Genomic DNA, 24,985 nt, shown 5'->3' on the forward strand with positions numbered 1-24,985 from the left:
AGGTATAATAACAGGACAGCATCTGGGGACTTTCCTTTTCTGCCCCAAGCCCAGTTAGAAGCGTGGCTTAACAGTTAAACACATCTCTGCAAAGGATGCAATTCACAATGCTTTAACAAGAAATGAGTGTATTTTATTGATGATTTCATAAGGAGGTAAGGAAGAAAGAGCTACTCTGCCCAGCACTTAGTTAGAAATGTAGTAGAATTTCTGTTCTCCCCACACCCAAGGTCCTCCCCTACCCACAGCCAGCTGCCTTCTTGCCACAATCTCTCAGCATGACCCACTCTTGTCCTGAATATTTGCTCTGTCCCTCAGCCTCCTTGTATATATGCCACAGGCACAATAACTGCCTGGTCCAAAGCAGTAGAGTGACAATGCATAGTTGTGACTAAGCAGGCAGGCTCTAGAGCCACTTTGCCTTGATGTCGTCACTAACAAGGAATAAAATCTCTTTGAATTTCGGCTTCCTTACCTAGCAAAGGCATATCAGAGTAGTGCCTGCGTCATGAGATGAAAGGTATCGATGCATGAAAATTGCTCGGCACGGACTCTGGCTCTCAGACAGCCCTTGGTAGATGGGATCGTATGTGGCTGAAGCAGATAACGGGGTGGCAAGAGGATGAACTCAGTTTTTTCACCAAACAAACCAAAACTTTACTTTGCAATCACGACTGATTTTAACACCAAATTATGCCATCATGAGCAGGGATGTATGATGTCCTTTTTCCCCCTCTAAATAGGAAGCAGTGGGGTACCTTTGAATGGTCTTCTCTTGGCCACAGTGTGTTTGTGCTACATTGAGAGTGAACCTGGTGTCCCCAGCTGGTTGAGAGAACGCGATCGCCTTGTGTCTTCAACCGCAGCAGCATTTTCCCGCCACCCCTTCCCAGTATGACATACTTCAAGCACTCAGTATTTAAGAACCTACTAATTACAGCATATGTCTCAGATGAAGTTTGCTGCATCTCCCTAAGGGGATTTCAATTCTACCAGCATTTCAAACAATTTAGAGCTGGTAGATTCTGCAGACACCTTGGTTGGTTCTCCTGGATTCTTGATCTCAACATGCAGACCACATTGTCCCAGCTCTCTGGTAGAGGCAATGGATGGTTTATAAATGTAAAAATTCAAAGGGATAAAAAAGGTGTTTTATTTTTAAAAAATAAACACTTAGAAAAGTGACTTTACATTTGTGTAATACCAGGTATTTAAATTCATAGTCTATAAACATTTTTGATTGTACATTCCATCAATAAGAAAATTTCAAATGTCCATCCCCAATACAAGCCTATTTTTTAATTTATAAATTATATGTTTTATTATACTGACATTCTGTACTTTATAAAACATACACAAATAAGTTATAAAAAGATGAGATGGAAGATAAATCATTTTATGTAAAAGCCAAGTTTGAATAAATATGCTTTCATTTTTTTCTTGAAACTCGTGGTTTCATATTTTGTGATAAAACCATTCCAAGATCTCATTCATTTATTTCACTTCCTGTTTTAATGTCTGTAATATGTGAAACAGTTCCAAATATAAAAAGGGCATTATTGATCATATTTAATGAAACCTAACTTTTGGTCTCCTTGACCAGTTATGGATAATTTTTGATGAAATATTTTTTGTGCTTTCATTGGTATTTTCTTCAATCCATAGTTTGGAGGAATTTTTTCTTTTTTTGAGACAGGGTCTCACTCTGTCACCCAGGCTGTAGTGAAGTGGCACGATCTCGGCTCACTATAACCTCCGCCTCCTGGGTTCAAGTGATTCTCCTGGCTCAGCCTCCCGTGTAGCTGGGACTACAGGTGCCTGCCACCATGCCCGGCTAATTTTTGTATTTTTGGTAGAGGCAGGGTTTCACCATGTTGGCCAGGCTGATCTCAAACTCCTGACCTCAAGTGATTCACCTGTCTTGACCTCCCAAGTATGGGATTACAGGTGTGAGCCACCATGCCCGGCCTGTTTGTAGGAATATTTCTAAGCCACTTGCTCATTTTATAAGGGTTAACCTGGTATTTTAATTCATAAACCCACTTAAACAGGCTCATGTTTAATAGACTTTGGTCTGTTTTATTCCCTCCAGGTTCTAAATCAGCCATGCAAATAGTAGGTACTCAATAAATATATGTTACACAGAAGTTTCAAAATGATTACTTTGAACTTCCGTACTGAGAATATATTTAAATTTATTAGGAAAATAAATTCAAAGACAAGATAGTAAGATACTGCAATTGTTTTAGCAAGAAATGATGGGATTTGCTATCCCATCTTCCAAGATAGGGATGCTATCAAGGTATGGTTGGCATAAATAAAAATGGAAGAATTCAAACCATGTTTTGGAAGAAAAGCCTATAGAATTGACTGATGCATTAATCAAGATATTCGTTGAATTACGGCTTGAGTTAACTGGTTTGTGGTGGTAGCATTTGATGAGGTTTGCCAAGAGTGGGAAATGAGAGAAGAATTTATACTTATCATTAAGTTTCAGTGGGTGGCTATATTTTTTTTAAAATTACCCTAAACCCTGATATTTCTCACCAAAATCTCCGCTACCAACCTAGTTAAAACTGTCATTGTATTTCACCTGATTTTTTGCTATAGCGTCCTAATTAGTCTGTCTTTATTCATTCCAGCCCCTGTATCATCTACACAGCAGATATAAAGAATGTTTTAAAATTCAGGCTTATTGAGCTATAATTTATATGCAGTAAAATTTACCCTTTCAGGTGTACATTTCTATAAGTTTTGATAAACACATACAGTTGTGTAACTACTATGGCAATTAAGGTATAGAATATCACCATCACTCCAATAAGTGCCAGAGGGAGTATAGTTGTTCCTCATTATTTATAAGAGATTGGTTCTAATCCCCACATCCTGGCATACACCAACATCCTGAGATGCTCAAGTCCCTTATATAAAATGACATAGCATTTGCATATAACCTACACATATCCTCCCATATCCTTTAAATTACTTATAATACCTAACACAAGACCTGTGCAATACTTCATCCTTGTGACAAGTTCAAGTTTCACTTTTTGGAACTTGTGGAAATTTTTTTCCTGGAATATTTTGCAGCCCTCTCTTGGCAGAATCCATGGATGTGGAATGCACAGATATGAATGGCCAAATGTATTTTAATACAGAAGTCAGATCAAGCCACTAAAATACTCAAAACTCTCTATTGGCTTCCCACCCTTCTAGAAATAAAATCCATTGCCTGTAAGGCCCCAAGTACATGATCATGTCTGTAGACATGTCTCTGCTCATAATTCCTATGGCTCTCCTCCTTGAAAACTATGCATCAGTCCAGCTGGCCTCCTTGTTACTCTCGGATATCCCAAGCTGTTCCCACCTCAGGGCCTGTCCACCATTTCCAGTGATCTTCCTCCAAGATACCCTTAAGGTTTTTTCTTTATTCCTTAACTTTGTTCTTGTTCCTGTTAAAATAGCACACACGCATGCATGCATGCACACACACACACACACACACACACACCTCTCCATCATGCTTTATTTCTTTCACAGGCTTTATTTTCCTTCTTATTATCTACTCTTACCTGATAAATTATGTTCTTATTTATCTGTTTATTTGTTATATTTCTCCAACCCAACATCCACTAAAATGTAAGTTTCATATGAACAGGGCCTTGTTTATTTTGTTCCCTGCTGTAGCTCCAGCACCTTGAGCAGTGCCAGAGATGTAGGGAATATTCAATCAACATTGTAGTGAAAACATAGACAGGAGGAGGGATGGAGGGATGGGTGAACTAACAGGAAGTAACAGAGTGGTCATTGGCTTTGTTCATTAATGTGGCTGAATAAGCTCTTTCACATTCTTCAATCTGGTGGCTAGGCCAGATATCTACTTTAGAACTGTTAGGTGGCTGAATGGCACGTCTTTCAATATTATTAAAGCTCATATCAAGGATATTAGATGAGCAACATGCAATCTAAGCATAATGTCTCCACTGTGGGGAAAAAAAGCTTTAAATTTCCATGTGTCTGCAGTACCAGATATCGTAGCAGTGAAAAAAAAATTGTCTTTAACACTAAATGTGCTTACACTTCATTTATCTGCTCTTCACAGTAACCTCTTTTGCTTTCCAATCTATCTTCTTTTAATATTATATTATCTGGCATTTGCACCTCCAAAACAAACAGGCTTACTTTCCCCCAAACTGCCATAATAAGGCTCATTTTATTGAGTATTTTGGAAAAGCTTTCATAGCAGTCCTCTTAATTAGGTCATGTGGTATAGTTTACATTCAGCATTTCACAGATTATGCCTTTTTATTTTCCCCAGAATTATTTTTGTTGAGCTTTTAAAAAAGACATTCTGTTGCCAAAGGGCCATTTGCTGACTATAATTACCAAATTTCCCTACCAAGTGCCCCTCTGGGAAAATCTGTTCAATTCTATGGTTACTATTATTGCCCAAGTTTATTATTTCTAGTCAAGAATTTGTAAACTTAGGTAGATTTATTATTTACATGAACCATCTAATGCTCAAGTATTTTAAAGAGGGGGATATAATTTTTTTCAGCAAAATGTAAACAATGTGACTAATGAAATCATTAGAAGGAAAAAGAGAAGAACTGTTTCTCTCTGCTGAGTTGGAAAGAAGCATGCAGTTTCATCCTCATCTACTAAGCACGTACGTTGTCCAGGGGGAAAATGTACAAAGCTGGGATTCTGAGAGCTGTAAGCCAAGACCTATGCATTCCCATTTCAAATGTCCAACCTTGAGGCCAGATCTGAGCTCAGCTTCTTTTGGGTTGTATTTCAGATGCTATAGAAATGGAAGGTTGTCAGTTTCCTAGGATTCTTAATACTTCTGTATGCTAGAAGGAAATGGAAAATGTTCTTAGTTCCCCCATTATGACTGAACATTTCAGAAGAAGCCAACAGCCCGAATCAGGTTCCCAGTTGTTATAATTGTTACATCCAGATAATGAAGGCAATGCCTCTAAAAAGAAAGATCTGATGATTTGTTTGGCATTTTTCAATGGAAACAGGGTTGTTGGATTTTTCTATTTCATACTGAAATATGAAAGAGAAGAAGTTGAAAAGAAGAAGGAACACAATGACACGTCATTTTGAAATAACACGTGAATCATGTCTACACCACCCTTTAAAATATCCCTTAAATATCACTCTCCCACAGTCACACTGTTGTTGAAAGTTTACATTTATAAACTTAATAGATATCATCTGTATGGGTGAGAAGGAGGTGAGCACCTATTAAAAATATACAGGCACATACCCTTCGATGAATAAACTATTGCTAGAAATTTATTCATCAGATACACAAATTCCTAAAGATAAACTAACACATATATATTCAGGGATGTTCATTGCAAAATTGTGTATAAAAGCAGAACACTGTAAACAATTTAATGTCCAACAATAGAAGACTAGGGAAATAAATTCTGGTATATTCAAATATAGCTAAAAGATAGAATGAGATAACCTATGAGTGCTAATATGAAAACATGTCCAAGATATATTATTAAGTAAAATCAACCAAGTTACAGTTCCGACAACAACATGAAAATGCTACTAAGCTTCAAAGTCTGCAGCTAGATTGGCTTCAAAACCCAGCTTCCCTACTTACAGGCTGTCTGACTTTGGGCAGGTGGTTTAACCTTTTATTGACTCAGTTTCGTTTTTGTAAAATAGTGATAATACCTTATATACTTTCAAAGGTGTTGGTTAGGATTAGATTAGTTAATATATGCAAAGCACTTGGACATAGGTTCAATACATGCTTGTCATCATCATCATGATCACTATTATTATGACTAATCTTTGTTTAAAAAAGTAAAAACAGAGACAGAGAGAGAGAGGGAGAGAGAGAGAGAGGAGAGAGGCATTGCTACATTGTTAAAAGTGTCAAATATTAGAAATAAAGGAAGAGTCCATAAGTAGATGGTTTTTTAAAAATTATGTCACATCCACATGACAAAATATTATATGGACATGAAAATGATTGAATTATAATTATACCCATTGATGGGGGGGACAGGGCTCAAGGCATCTATGGGTAAGAAAATTAAGATGCAGTATATGTATATAATTCCATTTTAGTAGAAAAATGAGATAATTAAATGTGCATTTATATGTGTGTGCATGTGTGTACACATGAGTATATGTAGTTATATGAGGATGTAGGCAATGAGCATGAAGGAACTGTAATTCTACTTCCGACCAAGACAGAGTACCAGGAACTAAACTTACATTCCTGCCCTAAACAACCAAAAAAAATAATAAAGTAGGACGTAATATATGAAACGATACTTTTCAAGATAATGAATATAAGACAACAAAAGACCATGGTCCTGAGAGATGGAAAACAAACAAGGTGAGGCACACTGTAATTCTAGCTAACTGCCTTAAGGGACTGACCAGGCCCTGGTACCTGAGGAGCCTACAGGAGCCAGGCCGACTCCCGGAGTTAAGGATACTTAGAGGAGACCAAGGTGGTTAAAGCTCAGAGGACACAGTAGCTTACTCAGAGGAGAAAGACGCACAGAAAAAGAACTGGGAAGACCTGCTGGGGGTTTCCCTCAAATATTCATTTATTAAAATAAAAAAACCAGTTCATACATGTTAGGAAACTGCCTGAAGCTGAAGAGATAACTGTTGTCGGCACTCATGCGGGGCTGGGAAATAGTTCCTATTGCCACCAGAAAGAAACGGGATACATCGTGATTCATGGGCGTGCTATAGAGTTCACAGAGAGTCTTGCCTCAGAAATGGGAGACATCGTGACTCATGGGCGTGCGACAGAGTTCACAGAGGGTCTTGCCTCAGAAATGGGAGACACAATGATGACTCAGGGGCGTGCGATAGAGTTCACAGAGGGTCTTGCCTCAGAAATGGGAAAGAATGGGCCCCAAACGGAGCACTTCTCCAGGCTGACAGATCTTAAAAGCAAAATCTGCAGGGATCCTACTGCTTTCAAGGACAGGAATTCTCCCACCTGCAAAGAATATGTTCTAAGACCCCCAGTGGATGCCTGAAACTGGGGATGGTATAAAACTCTATATAGACTGGTTTTTATCTATAAATACATGCCAGTGATAAAATTTAATTTCTAAATTAGGTACAGTAAGAGCTTAACAACAATAACTAATAATAAAATAGGACAATATATTGTAATAAAAGTTATGTGAATGCACTCTCTCTCCCCTTCTCTCAAAATTTCTTGTACAGTCAGACCTCTGTAGTTACAGGTTCCATATACACAGATTCAGTGAACTGCAAATTAAAAATACTCAAAAAATAAATGTAAAAAGAGGAAAAGCAACAATAAAAAATACAAATAGAAAAACAATATCCTATAACAATCTTTACATTGCATTTACATTGTACTAATTATTATAAGTAATCTAGAGATAAGGTATAAAGGAGGATGTACATAAGTTATATGCAAATACTAGGCCAAGTTGTATAGGAAACTTGAGCATCCATGGATTTTGGTATCTTTTGGGGGTCCTGGATCCAATCCCTCACAGATACAAAGAGATCACTGTACTGTACTGCAGATAACTGAAACCATAAAAGGCAAAACTGCGGATAAAGGGTAACTACTATAGATAACTTTGTCCTAGAACAAAGTTTGAGAATTTTTGTGGAAAACAAAAATATTCAGTACCCAAAAAGATCTATTGCACAATATCTGGTATGCAATAAAATAAAAATTACTAAGCATAAAATATTTATAATTTAAACAAAAATAACACAATATTTTTATATTTATATGTTTATTTTATATATTTCATATTTTATAAACATTATATATAAGCATATATAGCTCTACACACTATATGTATGAGTTTGTGTATATATCTCTAGTTTTTATAACATATGTATACATTACATGCATGATAACTGTATCGTAGAAGTCAGGAAGGGAGAAATAGAAGTAGACTATTGTAAAGATCTCATACTACAAGTAAAGTATACTTCATCACCTAAAAGTAGACTGTGATAAGTGAAAAATGTGAACTGTAAATTCTAAAATGACTACTAAAATAACAAAAAATATCATGGTCAATGAAACAATAAAGAAGACAAATGGAATTATATAAAATATACAATTAACCCAAAAGAAAGCAGGGAGAAAAGCAAAAGGGAACGAGGAATAAATGATACAATAGAAAACAAATGGCAAGATAATATATTTAACTTAATCACATCAATAATCACATTAAATGAAATCGGTCTAAATAGTCCAATTAAACAGCAGATTGTTAGATTAGATTGAAAAGTCAACACTCAAATATATGCTCCCTACAAGAAATGTACTTTAAACATAATGACACAAATATATTAGAAAGGATAGAAAAAAATATGCTAACACAAGTGAAAAGAAAGTTGAAATAGCTAAATCAGAGTAAAGAATACTACTAAGAATAAAGAAGATCATTTCATTATGATAAAAGGGCCAATTTATCTAAAGGACATAACAATTCTAAACATTCGTATACCCAATATCAGAGCTTCAAAATACAAGAAGTAATAACTGATAAAATTATCAGAAAATCGAAATCTACAATTAGTCAAAGATATCAATATCCTTCTCAAGGATTGGTAGAACAAGTATATAAAAAATCAGTGAGAATACGGAAGATTTGAAGACAATCAACCAACTTGATCTAACTGATGTTTTTTTTTTATTATACTTTAAGATCGAGGGTACATGTGCATAATATGCAGATTTGTTACATACGTATACTTGTGCCATGTTGGTGTGCTGCACCCATCAACTCGTCAGCACCCATCAACTCGTCATTTACATCAGGTATAACTCCCAGTGCAATCCCTCCCCCCTCCCCGCTCCCCGTGATAGGCCCCGGTGTGTGATATTCCCCTTCCCGAGTCCAAGTGATCTCATTGTTCAGTTCCCACCTATGAGTGAGAACATGCAGTGTTTGGTTTTCTGTTCTTGCGATAGTTTGCTGAGAATGATAGTTTCCAGCTGCATCCATGTCCCTACAAAGGACACAAACTCATCCTTTTTTATGGCTGCATAGTATTCCAGCCATCCCATTACTGGGTATATACCCAAAGGATTATAACTGATGTTTATTTAAAACACTGCATCCAAAAACAGAGTACACATTGAAAATTTACCATGGTAGACCATATTCTGAGCTACAAAACAAGGCTCAACAAATTTAAAAGGGTTTCATTCATATGAAACACTCTTTTCGGATCATAATGGAATTAAATTAGAAATCAAAACGATTTCTGGAAAATCACAAATATTTGAAAATTTAATAACACCAACGGAAAAAAATCAAAATGGAAATTAATATTCTGAACTGAATGACAATGAAAACACAACAAAATGTATTTGTGGGATGCTGCTAAACCAATATTTAGAGGAAAATTTATAGTATTAAATGCCTATATTTGTAAAGAAGAAATGTCTAAATCAATGATCATGACATGAACGGCTTTCAACATAATTATGCTAAATGAAAAAAGCCAGGCAAAAATGATTACATACTATATGAGTAAGTTTATAAAATTTTATAAAATTCTAGAAAATGCAAAATGTTCTTTGGCGACAGAAAGCAGATCAATGTTTCCTGGGACCTGTAAGAGGGTGTGAAGGGATGATAGGAGGCATTGCAAAGGTGCATGAGGAAACTTTCGGGAATGAAAAATAATTTCATTTTCTTGATTTTGGTGATTCATTCATATGTGTATACACATGTAAAAACTTCGCAAATTTTATACTTTGCGTAAGTGCAGGGTTTTTTGTTTTAAAAATACATACTAGAAAAAAATAAAACAATTTTAAAGGACATGCTAGATATTAACCCAGGTTAACATAGGAGGGGTGCTGATATGTGAGGATGGAGGACCCAGGCAACAAAGTAGAATAAAAAGACTAAAGAAAGGCATGCATGACTTGTTAGTATGCAGGAATTTGCATAAAATTGTAAATGCATAGTTGTTAATGAAGAAAAACATTTACTCATCCATTTTGTTTTGAAAGAGTCCAAATATGCTCCTAAGTGTCCCATAACCTCCTGAAGGACTGATAACGTAGTAATAAAACTGGCATAGCTTATGGAGTCCCTTTTCTGGAACAGATACTGTGCTATATGCTTTGCATATGTATCCCCCCATTTTATTTCTACTGCAACTTTATGAGGTAGGTATGCATATTATCCCTATTTTCCAGGTGAAGGCATCTGCTAACCAGCCTAGATTTTTCTCAGTCACCGGCTTCCTACTTCATTCTACCACCTATTCAGTGCTTTCAGAGAACTATCTATGTTTATGAATGCTAATCCCTAAAGGATTATATATGTGCCAGAATACAAAATGACCCACCATCCCACCCCCAAAGCCAAACTTTATTCTTAATGAAAAGATTGTAAAAGTAAGTAAAAAAGCATTTGAACCAAATGGTATATCTAAACTATACAAGTGAATGGTTCAACGTCTATGTTCATTTCTTATGTTAGCTATATATCCATTTAAAATCATACATATGTAATAAAGTCAGTTTGAAATATAATCACTCTCTTATTGCATAAAATAACTGTATTCAAAGTTCTCACGTCGGAACCACATTTTGAGTGAACTGATACCCTACCACTCAAATCGTCATCCCAAGACAATTCCCCAGGAGCCTATTAGAAAGGCAGCATCTCAGGCCCCACCCCAGATCCACCAAATCAAAACCTGCACCGTTACAAGATCCGCTGATGATTTCTGTGCACATTCAAGTTTGAGAAGCACTGATTGAACACAGTGATTCAGAGTCGATTGCTTTCATTTTTATTTAAATGAATGACGTTCCTCCAGGTAAGATCCTGCAGCAAGTAACCAATCACGTGACATTAGTAAAATTCTTTTTCCTTTATCTTGCAGGTAGAGATTCCTGACCACCACAGAGATGCTTACAGCACCCACAAATTTCAATCGTGAGCTCCTGCTGAGAATAACCAGGTCTGGGTTCAACGTCTTTGCCTCCTTTTCTAAGCATTGTATGAGGTTCCCCCTCCACACATCTCCTGTTAGCATGGATTGCAAAAGCTTCAGGCAGCAGTGAGTCAACCCTAGCTGCACCTGGGGAACAATGAAAAAAAAACCACTGCCCTGACTCCATTCCAAAAGGATTGAATCAAACTCTCTCATGAGGGGCCTGGATAATAACCATAGTTAAAGGAAATAAAGTAATTCTGGTGCAGCTTGACTTGAGAATCAGTTGTCCTTCCATTTGGCTGCATAGTAGGATCATGTGGGAAAAACACCAATGTCTAGGCCATACCCAAAAACAAATCTATCAGATTCTCTGGGACTGAGGCTTCTGCAGTCATCATTTATAAATACAACAAAAATCTTCAGATGATTCTAATCTGCAGCTAAAGTGAGCAACAAAGAGCTATTCACTGTGCAAAAAAAACACAAAAATTAGAAAATACGTTTTCTGGAATATGAGAGACTCTGGAAAGACTTGGAAGTAAGAGGACTCCCTGAGGTGAGGGAAACACAAAAATTTGCCTGCTAGTTAGATATTTATGATAGATCACTTTATGTGCCCAGAAAAATCTCTGGAATCAAAGTCAAGCTTATGAACTCTCTCAGGGGAACCAGGGAAGTCTGGAGACTTTTTAATTTCTACCCTCCTTTTCTGTTGATAGTTGTAACCACAAGCATGATTGTCCTTTAATCATAAAAGGAAAAGAAAAGAAAGAAAGGTCACCTTGAGCCAGTGGGATGCGCTCGGTTTCCCTCCACCTGCCTGTCACCCGCAGCTTAATCTTCTTTGCCAACTCCAGAGCCTTGGCTCTTCCCAATAACAGCACCACGATTCTGATAATTCTGCCACCTCCTCCTCTCCTGCCTCTTAAAGCCCTGGCAATTAACCTCACGCCTCCATCCCTTAATTCGCATACAGATGTTGGCAATTGTCATATCCCCGGATGAGCCCGGCAGTGTGGCCTCCAACGTTCAGTCTTTCCACAAATAGTCTCTTACCAGCATATCAAAGTTGATCTGTTGAAATCTGGACCATCATGCACCAGTAATGAATATTCCTAAGCATAATTCTTTCTCCGTTTTTAATGGAGACAGACCGTGTATTCATCTTCACCTAGCTTTTTGTCTGCGTTGTTGGCACTCTTTTTTTTTTTTTTTTTTTTTCCCGCTTGGGAAATGATGCCAGTGGCAGAGGTTCCAAAGAGCACAATCTTCAGAGCACCCATTTGGTCCACACTTTGTGCATTTGCCCATTCATTCATTAATTCGTGCATACACCTTCATGGGGCATGTTCTCCGAGGCTGGCATTAGCTAAGTGCTCATGCCACAAAGCTTAAAGACACAATCTCTATCCTCAAACAGCTTACCAACTCATGAAAAATTCAGACAACCAAATCAACGATTATACTAAAGGATGATTTACAATGAGAGAAGAAAATAGAAGCAAAGTTCCATCAATTACACGCTGTGTGACCCTAGGAAATCTACTTAACCTCTCTGTGCCTCAGGTTCCTTGCCAAGAAAATAGAACCATTAGAAGCAGATGCCATGAGGGTTGTAATGAGTACTAAATGAGTTATTATTTGTGAAGTGCTGTTAACTGTGTTTGGTACATGTGTTTGCTCAAGAAAGTAGATACAAAGCTGCCACAAACAGAATACAGAATAGAAATAAATCTGCATACATATTGTCAGTTAACTTTTGATAGTGGTGCAAAGGTAATTTAATGAATAATGACTATGTTATTGAGCAGTCAACTCATGCCTGGTGTGCAGAGAAGCCCCTATTATGGCACCAGCTTTTGAGACAAGAAAAAGCTTCACTGCAAGTTGACTGGCAACGAGGTAGAGGCAACACTGACATTTGTCTCCCTGATCTGGAGGTGAGTCAAGCTCTATGGCGTTCCTAACTAGTCCCAGGTGCTACCGATGCAGCCAGCCTGCCTGGCTGGTGATACTTTAACAAGAGGTTAAAGCTATTTTTCATTGGCATGCCTGGGCTATATGATTGCAATTTTGGCCCCGTGCTATCCAAAACACCTTAAACAATAGTTCCTCGGTTTGAGCAGGCCTTGCAACTTACAATTGTTTTTTTAACAAATTCTGTTGGAACAGTTGGTCATCACATACAAAAATAAGAGACCTTGACTTATACCTCAAACTATATACAAAACTCAACATGAATCACAGATCTAAATGTAAAATCTTTAAAAAAAAAAAAAATTGCTAAAAGGAAACTTAGGAGAAAAAAATCTTTATGACCTGGTACTAGACAATTATTTCTTATGTAAAACACAAAAAGTACAACTTATAAAAGAAAAAATTGATAACTTGGACTTCATCAAAATTATAGACTTTTGCTCTTCGAAAGAATATTAAGAGAATGAAAAGACAAGCCACAGCTAGGAGAAAATGTTTGCAAATTACAAATCTAATAATGGACTTGTATCCAAAATATATCAAAAATTCTCAAAACTCACCATGAAAACAGCCAAATTAAAAAGTGAGCAAAAGATTTGAATAAACGCATAACCACTGAAGAGAGATGGATAGCAAATAAGCGTATTAAAAATGCTTGACATCATTAGTCATCAGGGAAATGCAAATGCAATTTTTTTTTTTCCAGTTAAGTTCTTGCTCTGTTTCTGCGGCTCGAGTGCAGTGGTACAGTCTTGGCTCACTGAAGCATCCTCCTCCCAGGCTCAAGTGATCCTCCCACCTCAGCCTCCTGAGTAGCTGAGATTATAGGCATGCACCACCATGCGCGGCTAATTTTTAAGTGTTTTTTTTTTTGTACAGACAAGATCTCACTCTACTGCCCAGGCTGGTCTTGAACTCCTGGATTCAAGTGATCCTCCCGTCTCAGCCTCGCAAAGTGCTGAGATTACCAGCATGAGTCACTATGCCTGGCCACCACTGACAATTTTAAGTGGTTACAGAGAGGTGAAGTGGCTGGGACTGTCATCCATTGCTAGTGGGATGGTGAAACAGCACACGTACTTTGGAAAACAGTTTGACAGCTTCTTATAAAGTTAAAGATGTACTAGCATAGACCCAACAATCTCACTCCTATTTTACAGGAAAAACAAAAATGTATGTCCCAATGAAACCCTGTATGCAAATGCTTAGAGCAGATTTATTCATAATCTCCACCATCTCCAAAAACTGGAAGCAAACCAAATACCCATCGACTCATGAATTGATAAAGAAGCTGTGGTATATCCATACAATGGAATAAAAAGCAATAAAAAGAACAAACTATGGATACCTCCAACAACACAGGTGAACCTCAGAGGCATTAGGTGAAGCAAAAGAAGTGAGACATGAAATACCACACACTGCTATATGATTCCATTTCTAGAACATTCTGGAAAAAGCAAAAGTACCAGCTCAGAAACCCATCGGTCAGGTGCTCTCAGGGCCTTGTGGTGTGAAGAGGGAAGGGGCTTAACTGTACCTGGGTGTGAGAAAATGTTTAGAGGTGATAGAAATGTTCTTCATCATGAAGGTGGTAGTGATTATATGATTGTAGACACTTATCAAAACTCTTAGAACTGCAAAGGGTAAATTTTATTATATGTAAATTATGTCTTGATAGACCAGATAGAAAATACTTACAAAAGCAAGACAGGCTTCTTGTAAAAAAATAATAATAATTAGGCCAGTGGCTCAGGCCTGTAATCCCAGCACTTTGAGAGGCCGAGGCAAACAGATCGCTTGAGGTCAGGAGTTTGAGACCAGCCTGGCCAACATGGTGAAACCTTGTCTCTACCAAAAATACAAAAATTAGCCGGGCCTGGTGGTGTGCACCTGTAATCCCAGCTACTCGGTAGGCTAAGGCAGGAGAATCACTTGAACCTAGGAGGCAGAGGTCGCAGTGGGCCAAGATCGCACCACTGTACTCCAGCCTGAGTGACAGAGCAATACTCCGTCTCAAATAAATAAACAAACAAATAAATAAATGTGGTAAAATGTAAAATATTTACTATTAACAGTTTATGTGTGCTTAGTTTGTTTTTGTAATGTTGATATCACTGTACATTTGTCAAAACAAATAGAATTATCCACTTAAAAAGAGTGAATTTTACTGTATGTAAATTATACCTCAATAAACCTGTCTATAAAAAAAAATAAAAGAATGTTCTACTGAGAACTAAAGAAACCAGAAACTATCTCAGGAGATTTAGCAACTGGACAGAAGGCTTGCATTTCATTAAAAGCCAGATAACTGTTTGTGGCTGGAAAGTTACGATTTAAATCCCAGCTGCAAAGCTACGGAAAATTCACAGGTTTTTCCTTTTCACAAAAAAAAAAAAAGAAAGTTGAAATGTTTCACATTGCTTTTTAAGAAACATACTTTTGGCCTAATAGTGTCATCCTTAGGCTGACATTCGCATTCCCTGAGCAGAGCTGACTAGGAAAGTGGTGAAGAGAAAGTAAAATAAGACAATATTTTACTAGGATTTTTAAAAAGAAGAAACAGTGCTGTCTGATGTTGTCAGAAAGGCTTCTAGGAGGTGGTGCTGCTTGAGCTGGGTTTTGAAAGATAAGCAAACGTTTATCTTTTAGGGATTATTGTTTGGTGGAGGTCGTTGGTATATGACTTGAAATTTACCCAAAAAACTGTATATTGAACACTTACTTTGTTAGTCATTATACTCAGACAACGTCTCAGCCTTGGCATTACTGATTTGGGGCTGGGGAATTCTCTGATGTCAGGGACTGTCTTGTGTGTTCTGTAGGGGTAGCAGCATCCCTGTTATTACCCACTAGAAGCCAATAGTACCACCCCCCAAGTTGTGGCAACTAGAAGGATCTGCAGACATTACCAAATGTTCCCTGGGGTGCAAAATCAACACCACTACCCACTGAGTCACTGGTCTGGGGTCCTGGGGACAGAAAGATGAATGAGACTTCTTGCCTAGAGATGTTGATGCTCTCATTGAACGTTGAAAAAAGTAAATAGACCTTATTCTAAGTTGATTTCACATTACCGGTTATTTTTAGTGTATCTTGGTGGGGGGACAGGTGGGTGGATGTGTATATTTTAAATAAGGAAGACCAGTATGGCATGATGGCTAGGCATGCAGGTCCAGAGACAGGCTTCCGGGATTTAAATCTGAGCTCTTACCGTTTCGTACATGTGCAATTTGAGGCATGTCACTTAATCTATCTATGCTCCAGTTTCCCTGTTTGTAAAATATGGGGCAGAAAAGAGAATCTGTATCAGAGACTGTTGAAATCATTAACCAACCAAAGGCTGAAAGGCACAGCATCCGACACATGGTAAAAACTCCATAAGTGTTATTGTTGCTGTTAATTTCTCCTATTTTAAGGCTAAAAGCTCCTTGAAAGTCTGTAATAAGTTGTACATAATGTGCCACAAGTATGGAAGATGCTTCATAAATATTTGAGGTAAAAGAGAGCGAATGCATAACTAAAAAATGTTAGCTGGTTGTAAGTTTTCCCACCTCCAAAATAGTCACAAGGTACCCACTAAGCAGAGTGGTGATGAGAACGACTTGTGAAAATCTTTGTACTCAGCATGGTACCTGATACTCATAAATGCATGGTACATTTTAGTTGTTATTATTAGTGTTCTTTCACTGTCAGTTATCAAGAGATTATCAGTCCAAGAGTTCTTAACAGGATAAGGTTTCTCTGGAAAACATTTGCAGATTCTGAGACATTTTTTCATAGATCTGATCTCTCAAAAGTGCCAAAAACATTCTCATGTGATTGCCAAGGTCTGCAGGGAACTGCTTACCTGTGACATCATTAATTTAAGAGGGAGATGGTATTAATTTAAGAGGTAGGATTGATGGCAACTGTTTTGGCATTAAGTGAAAATGCCCACCCACTCAGACCATCTGTCTGTTTATGTTTGGGATTCATTGAACACCATGCAGATGAAAGATTTAAAAAAATGGAAAAAAAATCTGGCTACAAATGGTGGTGTCTATATGGAGACCTGTCTGTATGGAGAGCTGTCTCTCAACTCAAGTATGTTCTTGACATGTCTAGAGGTCTTGAGTTTCCTTATCTGAGGGTGGGGATGGAGGCAGGAGCACAGATGGAAGGGCGGATAGAAGTGTCAGCGAGGACAGTTGGCATCTTTGCATGCTGTGGCCTCTCCGTAGGGCCCCAAATTTCCAGTTGAAGCTCTTCATTGGAGTGACTCATTCAGTAACACTGGTTTTTAGGTTCATATTGCCTGAGTTCAATTCTTAGCTCCACCTCTTACTAGTTGCGTAATCTTGATGAGTAGCAAGTTCATCAAAAGATTCCCTTTCCTTTTCTGTAAAATGGGGATAACACTACTAGCTTCCACATTTCCTTGCTGTTGCTCAGTTATTTGAAAGCCAATCCCACGCTTCATGCCATTTCATCCCTGTGTACTCCAATATACATCTCTAAGCAAAACTGACATTTTCATATGTAATCATATTGCCATTGTCACACTAAATATTAATAATTCCATCATATTATCTAATATCCAATTCATAGTTAAATGTTTTCACCTATCTTGAAGGTATCTTTTTGCAGCCAGCAGATTTATTACTTGAAATATCCAATTTGACAAAATAATTAAGTTGGCAGCCTTATGTCATTCTCCAGAAGTAAAAAGAAAATGCAGAGAAAAATACCTTATTCTCTGAAATCCAAAAATATAGATGCCCTGCCTTAGAACACCTGGTCTCACCTCATAGATGTGCTGTCTCCTGGTGACCTTTGCAGTATCTTTTTTTTTAAGTTCCAGGATACATGTGCAGGATGTGCAGGTTTGTAACAGAGGTAAACGTGTGCCATGGTGGTTTGCTGCCCCTATGAACCCATCACTTATGTATTAAGCCCCACGTACATTAGCTATTTATCCTGATGCTCTCCCTCCTCCTGCTCATGCCCCCACCCTGACAGGCCCCAGTGTGTGTTGTTCCCCTCCCTGTGTCCATGTGTTCTCATTGTTCAGCTCCCACTTATAAGTAAGAACATGTGGTGTTTGGTTTTCTGTTCCTGCATTAGTTTGCTGAGGATAATGGCATCCAACTCCATCCAAGTCCCTGCAAAGGACATGATCTTGTTCCTTTTTATGGCTGCATAGTATTCCATGGTGTATATGTGCCACATTTTCTTTATCCAGTCTATCATTGCTGGGTATTTGGGTTGATTCCGTGTCTTTGCTATTGTGAATAGTGCTGCAATGAACATACGTGTGCATGTGTCTTTATATAAGAATGATTTATATTCCTTTGGGTGCATACACAGTAATGGGATTGCTAGGCCAAATGGTATTTCTGGTTCTATGTCTTTGAGGAATTGCCACACAAAGCTCAAGATGATCACTTTCCAGCACCACGTCCAGGTCCCATGTGGGCCCTGGAGAGCCATAAACAAGAGTTCACCTCTGTATACCTGGTATCTAGCACAGCACCTGCCACACATGATAGCTAGTTAGGAAAGTAGTTTATTTAACAAAAAACTAAGCACCTATGTGGTCTAAGACTGCTAGAGGTACAACAGAGGACCAAACAATTAAGATCCTTCATTCCATGGAGCTTAGGTTTTCGTGGAAGAAGAGAGACAATAAATTAACAGACAAACAGATGGATGCCAGATGGTGATAAAAGCCGTGAAGAATAAAGGAGGGCAAGGATTGGAAAGTGATGGAATAGGGGTGGGGAGATGTTAGGGAGGGTGATTAGGGAAGGCCATGCTGAAGTGACATTTGAGCAGAACTTGGATGAAGCTAGGGAGGGAGCCATGTGGATCTTAGAGATAAAAACATTCTAGCTAAGTAAATATTTTTAGTTGAAATCCTGTGGCAGAAGCAAGCTTGGCATATTTAAGGAAGACCAAGGAGGCTTTGTGGCCAAAGCAGAGGGCACACAAGGGAGAGAGCTAGGAGGTGAAGTCAGAAAGGTGGGCAGGGCCAGACCATCTAAAGTGTGGATTAATAAACTTCCTCTGTAAAGGGTTAGATGAGAAATATTTTAGGCTTTGTGGGCCCCACAGTCTCAGTTACCTCTACTTAATGCCACCATAGTAAAGGAAAAGCCAGCCACAAATCATATGTAAACAAATGGATATGGTTGGGTTACAGTAACGTTTTATTTTAAAAATCAGTGGCAGGCCATATTGGGCCCTTAGTCCATTGTTTTCTGACCTGTAATGCAGAGCCTTATAAGCCCTGGTAATTAGTTTGGATTTCACTAGAAGCACAGTAAGAAGCCATTGAAAGATTTTGAACAGGAGACCACCATTGCTGTTCTTGACACACTGTAGACAAGCAAGAATGGGAGGCAATTAGAGGACTATGTTATGTTCTAGGCAAGAGACAATGGTGCTTTAACTGGTGGCAGTAAAGAAAATAAAGAAGCTCCGTGTGACTAAGTAAGATCATGAAGGAACTGAAAGCTGGAAGAGGGAATCTGTTTGCTGCTCACATTCCCAGCAGCTGTGCAGCAAGTCCTTCCTGAAGTGAGATCTGGGTGGTACATCTCTATGTCAGCCACACAGATGAAATGATAAAGATGCGGAGGGCTGGAAATTCTAACAGATAGATGACCTAGTTTCTTCAATAAACAAATAAGAAAAAAATGAGATGATTAAAAAGGATAAGAAATATATCCACCAATTGCAGTGTATGAAAATGTTTGACTCTGATTTGAAGGAACATACTGTAAAAATCATAAGCTAATCCTACAAATGTGAACTATGACTAGATATTTGGTAATATTAAGAAATTATTATAATTTTAAGGTAATATTGTATTTATGTTTTTAGAAAAGTATATTGAAATATTTACAGAAGAAATAATATGATACTTGAGACTGGCTTCAAAATACACTGAAGTGAAGGAAATGGGGAGGAGAGAAAATACAACTGGACATGAGCTGAATATAATATTTTGGAGGCCGGGTGATAGCTACACAAGAATTCATTATTGTATTCTCTTTGTTCTGTAAATGCTTACTATTTTCCATAATAAAAACTGTAAGAAAAATACATTAAGAGTTTCCAATGATTCTTTGAGGGTAAAATTGCCTGGGTTTGGTGGTAGACTGGATGTTGGGAGCAGAGGCTGGTGAGACAGGGGATCATTTCCAGGCTTAACCTGAGTAAGTACAACATGCAGCTGAAATCTGGGGGTAGGGAACTTGCTCAAAAACTCACTCCTAGGAATCCTTGAAAAACTAAAAGTAGAACTACCATTTGATCCAGTAATCCCACTACTGGGTACCTACCCAAAGAAAAATAAGTCATTATATTAAAAAGACATATGCACATTAATGTTTATAGCAGCACAATTTGCAATTGCAAAAATATAGAACCAACCTAAATGCCCATCAACTCATGAGTGGATAAAGAAGATGTGGTATATATACACCATGGAATACTACTCAGCCATAAAAAGGAATGTAACTTGGATGATGCTGGAAGTCATTATTCTAAGTAGGGTAACTCAGCAAAGGAAAATCAAACATTGTATTTTCTCATAAGTGGTAGCTAAGCTATGAGGATACAAAGGCATCAGAATGATATAATGGACTTTGGGGATCTGTGGGAGAAAGGTGGGGGGGGTGAGGGATAACAGGCCACATATTTGGTACAGTGTATACTGCTCAGGTGACGAGTGCACTGAAATCTTAGAAATCACCACTAAAACTTAGCCAGGTAACCAAAAATCACTTGCACTCCCAAAATTATTGAAGTTGTTTAAAAACTCACTCTTGGATTTAAAAATTTTGAGATGCCTGTGATAGTACTAAAAGAAGGTATCAAATAGGCAATTAGGTATGACTTTGAAACTTAGAAGAGAAATACACCTGGGAGATATAAATTGGGTGTGTCAGCATCTACGTGGTATTTAAAGCTCCTAGGCAAAGTGTGTAAGAAAGAAATGAGAATAGAAGCATCAAGACATAGCTCTAAATAACTTCAGTTTCTTTTTACATTCCTGATCTTTGTTTTTCTCACATTTGAATTCTCAAGAAGTTGCGGAAAATCAGAGAGTTACCGTGTGTGTACCCTTCAGTCAGCTTCCCCCAATAATGACATGTTTTACATAAATGGAGTACAGTGTCAAACCAGAAAATTGATATTGGTATTATACTATTAACTCAAACATTGGCTTTATTCAGATTTCACCCATTTTTACACGATGGTGCGTGTGTGTGTGTGTGTTTCTATGAAATGTTATCATGTGTAGATTCATAACACCCCTACTTTTTAAGATCTAGTAGTATTTCAAGGAAATCTGAAATTCCTTTCTGATTATTTAATTAACTCAAAGGTTATTTTGCAAAAGCTATTTGGAATCCAGTTTTTATAAGTCTTTCTTACAACGACATTAGAAACAAAACATAATGCCAGTTTCAAAATTAATTTGCATCTGAGTTTTTAGTTGTGAAAAACAAACTGGATGCCTAAATTACTCAAAAACATTTTTATTGTTTTGCTCTTGAAGCAAACCCAGTCTCTCTCATGTAAGCAATGGGAATTTCTTGTGGTTTACCATGACACACCACATGTATGCTACCTGAAAAGCATCTTCAGATTCCCTTTCTCCAAGCTTCAGAAACACCAAACCACTTCTGATCACCCATGACATTTCTACACGTGGAAGTTCTCATAAAAGTGAAGGGGAAAAGGGAAATTTCAAGAGGTCCAGGCAACAGCCACCACCTGCATTTGTGACTTTTACAATCCAAACAAGCTCATTTCAAGTCCCACTGTGGTTACTCAAGCAGTGATTAATAAAGCAGTGATTACCTTCAGTAAAATAAATAGCAGATAATAAAGGAGATAATGAAGAAGATTTAAAAGCGAGAAAAGGAGACATAAGATGAGGAACTGAGCCAGCATGCTCATTACCAGTTCCGAAAAGAGGCAGAAAACCCCACTATTATAATTACAAATAACTTTTCGTTTTCTCAGATGAATGCATTCTTCCTAGATATTGCTCTCCTAGATATCCAATTAGACAAATGACTCTGTGAAGCATCTTAAAACCCTTCCAAAGTTTTGAGTGCTTAAGAAAACTCAGTATAAATATCCAAAAGATGAGGGTACATCTGTGCCTATAAGTCCTGGCTCATCTTATTTCTTAACAGCTTTATGTTTCTTGTTTATTTTACAAATGGGCTCAGCCAAACAGCACACAGACAGATTCTTTACATGTGTGCAGATATGAGTCCGAATGAATTCTGTTCCTTGAAGAGAACTATTTGGGGAAAATGAAAACTTAGTGATAATAAATTAAATCTCAGAAATAGATATTTATATTGAGACCTCATTTTATCTCTTTCTAATTATGTCTTTTTCTCTCTCCTTTCCAGTTTCCTCTCTCATCAGCTCACCTTTGACCTCCAAAGATACAATCAATTATTGCTTTTTGCCCTAAATCAATACGTCTCACACACACAAAAAAAAGGAAAATTGGTGTTCCTCATGGACTCTACATCAATTACATTAAGCTGTGTAATACAAAGCATTCACATCCTGTTTAAAAGTGTTGTTTAAAATGTTTTCTGGTGTAGTTGAGTCTTGACTAACTAGAAAATGTAATAAAATATGATTGCATTTTGTGAGCTTGAGCCAATGATTTCTTGGTGTACAAGTAAAAAAATTATATATATATATATATATACCCTCATGATCATCTGTCCTTCTTGGGAAATATTCTTCATAGTATCAGAGACACTGTGGGGTCAGAGGAGGTTTAGACGCTTTAAGACCATCATTGTGATTGCTGTTGCATTCCTGGCCTTTTTGTTCATTTCCAGGATTGTGTTTAATGCACCTGATGGATATTGACAATACGGAAGCCATAAATGCTGAACTATGACTCCTTTTTCCTCTGTCCTCCTCTATAGGACTCTTCATACCACCATTTCGAAACGTCTTCTTTCTTCTGCTTCTTCCTCTTCTTGTAGTTAAATTCACATTTTAGCTGGAAGGACTTTTGATTTCCTAAGCTCTTTTTGGCATTTTATGCTCTGTTAAGGGTTTTTCTTCAACTTTAATGCATTTCATTAGGGGGATAAAATAAAGCAATCCTTTATGAATAATTAGTGACATAGGAACAAGCCTTTAAGTTAGTGAGAAATTCACTGTAAGGTAGTGAAATGAGAAAAATATACTAAAGCACATACTTCGATGCACTTTAAAGAAATCATCATAGACTAATAATATGGTATCTCAAAGGAACAGATCAGACTGACAGGAAAATTACTTCTCAGGAAACAAGGCAGTTATGACATTTATAGCAACCTTTATAAAGGTTTGTAGCACAAGAAGAAGTAGAAATTTGATTCCCTTATTTCCATGTGCCTCGTAAGTAACCTCAACGGAAAGGAAAGCGTGCACACCTTCAAAAAGAGAACATATTTTCTTTCATTCCCAAGTATAAAGATAAATGAATAACTTTCTAGCCACTGTTACTCTTTTTTTTCTCTAGAAAAGTCAGACTTTGAATAGAATCAAAACCATACTTACACGCAAAAGTGAAAAATGGTTGGGTTGCCCTGTATCAGTCCATTTCTACAGCATTTTTCATCTCTATAAGTCCATTTTCTATAAAATTAAACATAATCTTTTCTTTAGTCACACAGCCTTTGTGAATTCATTGAGATATTTCCCAGTTGTTTCTTTTCAATGTGTCAAGATGTTTTATACGTACAAAGCTGTAAAAAAGACCTAGTAAAATTAAGAGTCATTTCTTTTTTTAGCCAGAGTTTTGCTCTTGTTGTCCAGGCTGGAGTGCAATGGCATGATCTCAACTTACCGCAACCTCCGCCTCCAAGGTTCAAGTGGTTCTCCTGCCTCAGCCTCCTGAGTAGCTGGGATTACAGGCGCCAGCTACCACACCTGGCTAATTTTGTATTTTTAGTAGAGATGGGGTTTATCCATGTTGGTCAGTCTGGTCTAGAACTCCCAGCCTCAGGTGATCCGCCCACTTCAGCCTCCCAAACTGCTGGGATTACAGGCATGAGCCACCACACCCAGTCAAGAGTCATTTCTTTAGTAGGTGAATCTTCAGTTCTGTTTCTTTTTTTACTCTCAAAGTATATCCAGAAGTTTCCAAATGTTAAAAAGTCTTTTCAACTGAAATCAAAATGAAGTTGGCAGGTTTTTTTTTTCTCCCTCAAATAAAATCAATGTTGTTAGCTAAAGAGAAAAAAAAAAATCAATAAAATTTTGAAAAATAAATGCCTGTACAGACCACACTGGGATCTTGTAAAAGTATTTGCTTTATAGTCTTATTGGTTCTATGTTTGCCTAGAGATTAAACTGTCCTGTAACACAGTCCTCTGAGTATAGAGGTATAGCGGGTAGGCTCTTAAGGTGGTCCTCAATGTCCTGCCTTCTGGTCTCCTGGTATTCCTTCCTTTTGGTAATCCCCTCCGTGTGACTGTGGGCTGGACTTACCAGCTTGCCTCTAGGAAGAGAACATGGCAGAAGTGATGGGATGTAATTTTCAATATGAGGTTACAGAAAACTGGCTTCCCTATTGGGTGCTCTTTTTCACTCTCTCATGCATTGCTTGCTCTAGGGGAAGCCACGTGCCATGTCGTGAAACAGACCAGTGGAGAGGCCCATGTGAGTAAGCTTGGACACAGAGCTTCTGAGATCTGACAATGGCCACATATGTGAGCTGTGAAGCAGACCTTCCCGCAGCTGAGCCTTGAGATGACTCTGCCCTTGGCTGACACCTTCAGTACAGTCTTGTGAGAGACTCTGAGCCAGAGCTACCCAGCTGAGCTGCTCCCAGATTCTTCACCTACAGAAATTGTGAGACAATAAATGTGTGTTGTTTCTAGCTGCTAAATTTTGGGGTGATTTGTTACACAGCCATAGATAACTAATAAAAGATGTAACTGAATCCCTTGTGTGACATCCAAGATATGTCAGCTGTATAACGGATTCAACTATGAATTGTGTTGTTGAAAGCTTAAATGTG

This window comes from Colobus angolensis, unplaced genomic scaffold (genome assembly GCF_000951035.1).
Source record: "Colobus angolensis palliatus isolate OR3802 unplaced genomic scaffold, Cang.pa_1.0 Scaffold156, whole genome shotgun sequence".
Taxonomy (NCBI): domain Eukaryota; kingdom Metazoa; phylum Chordata; class Mammalia; order Primates; family Cercopithecidae; genus Colobus; species Colobus angolensis.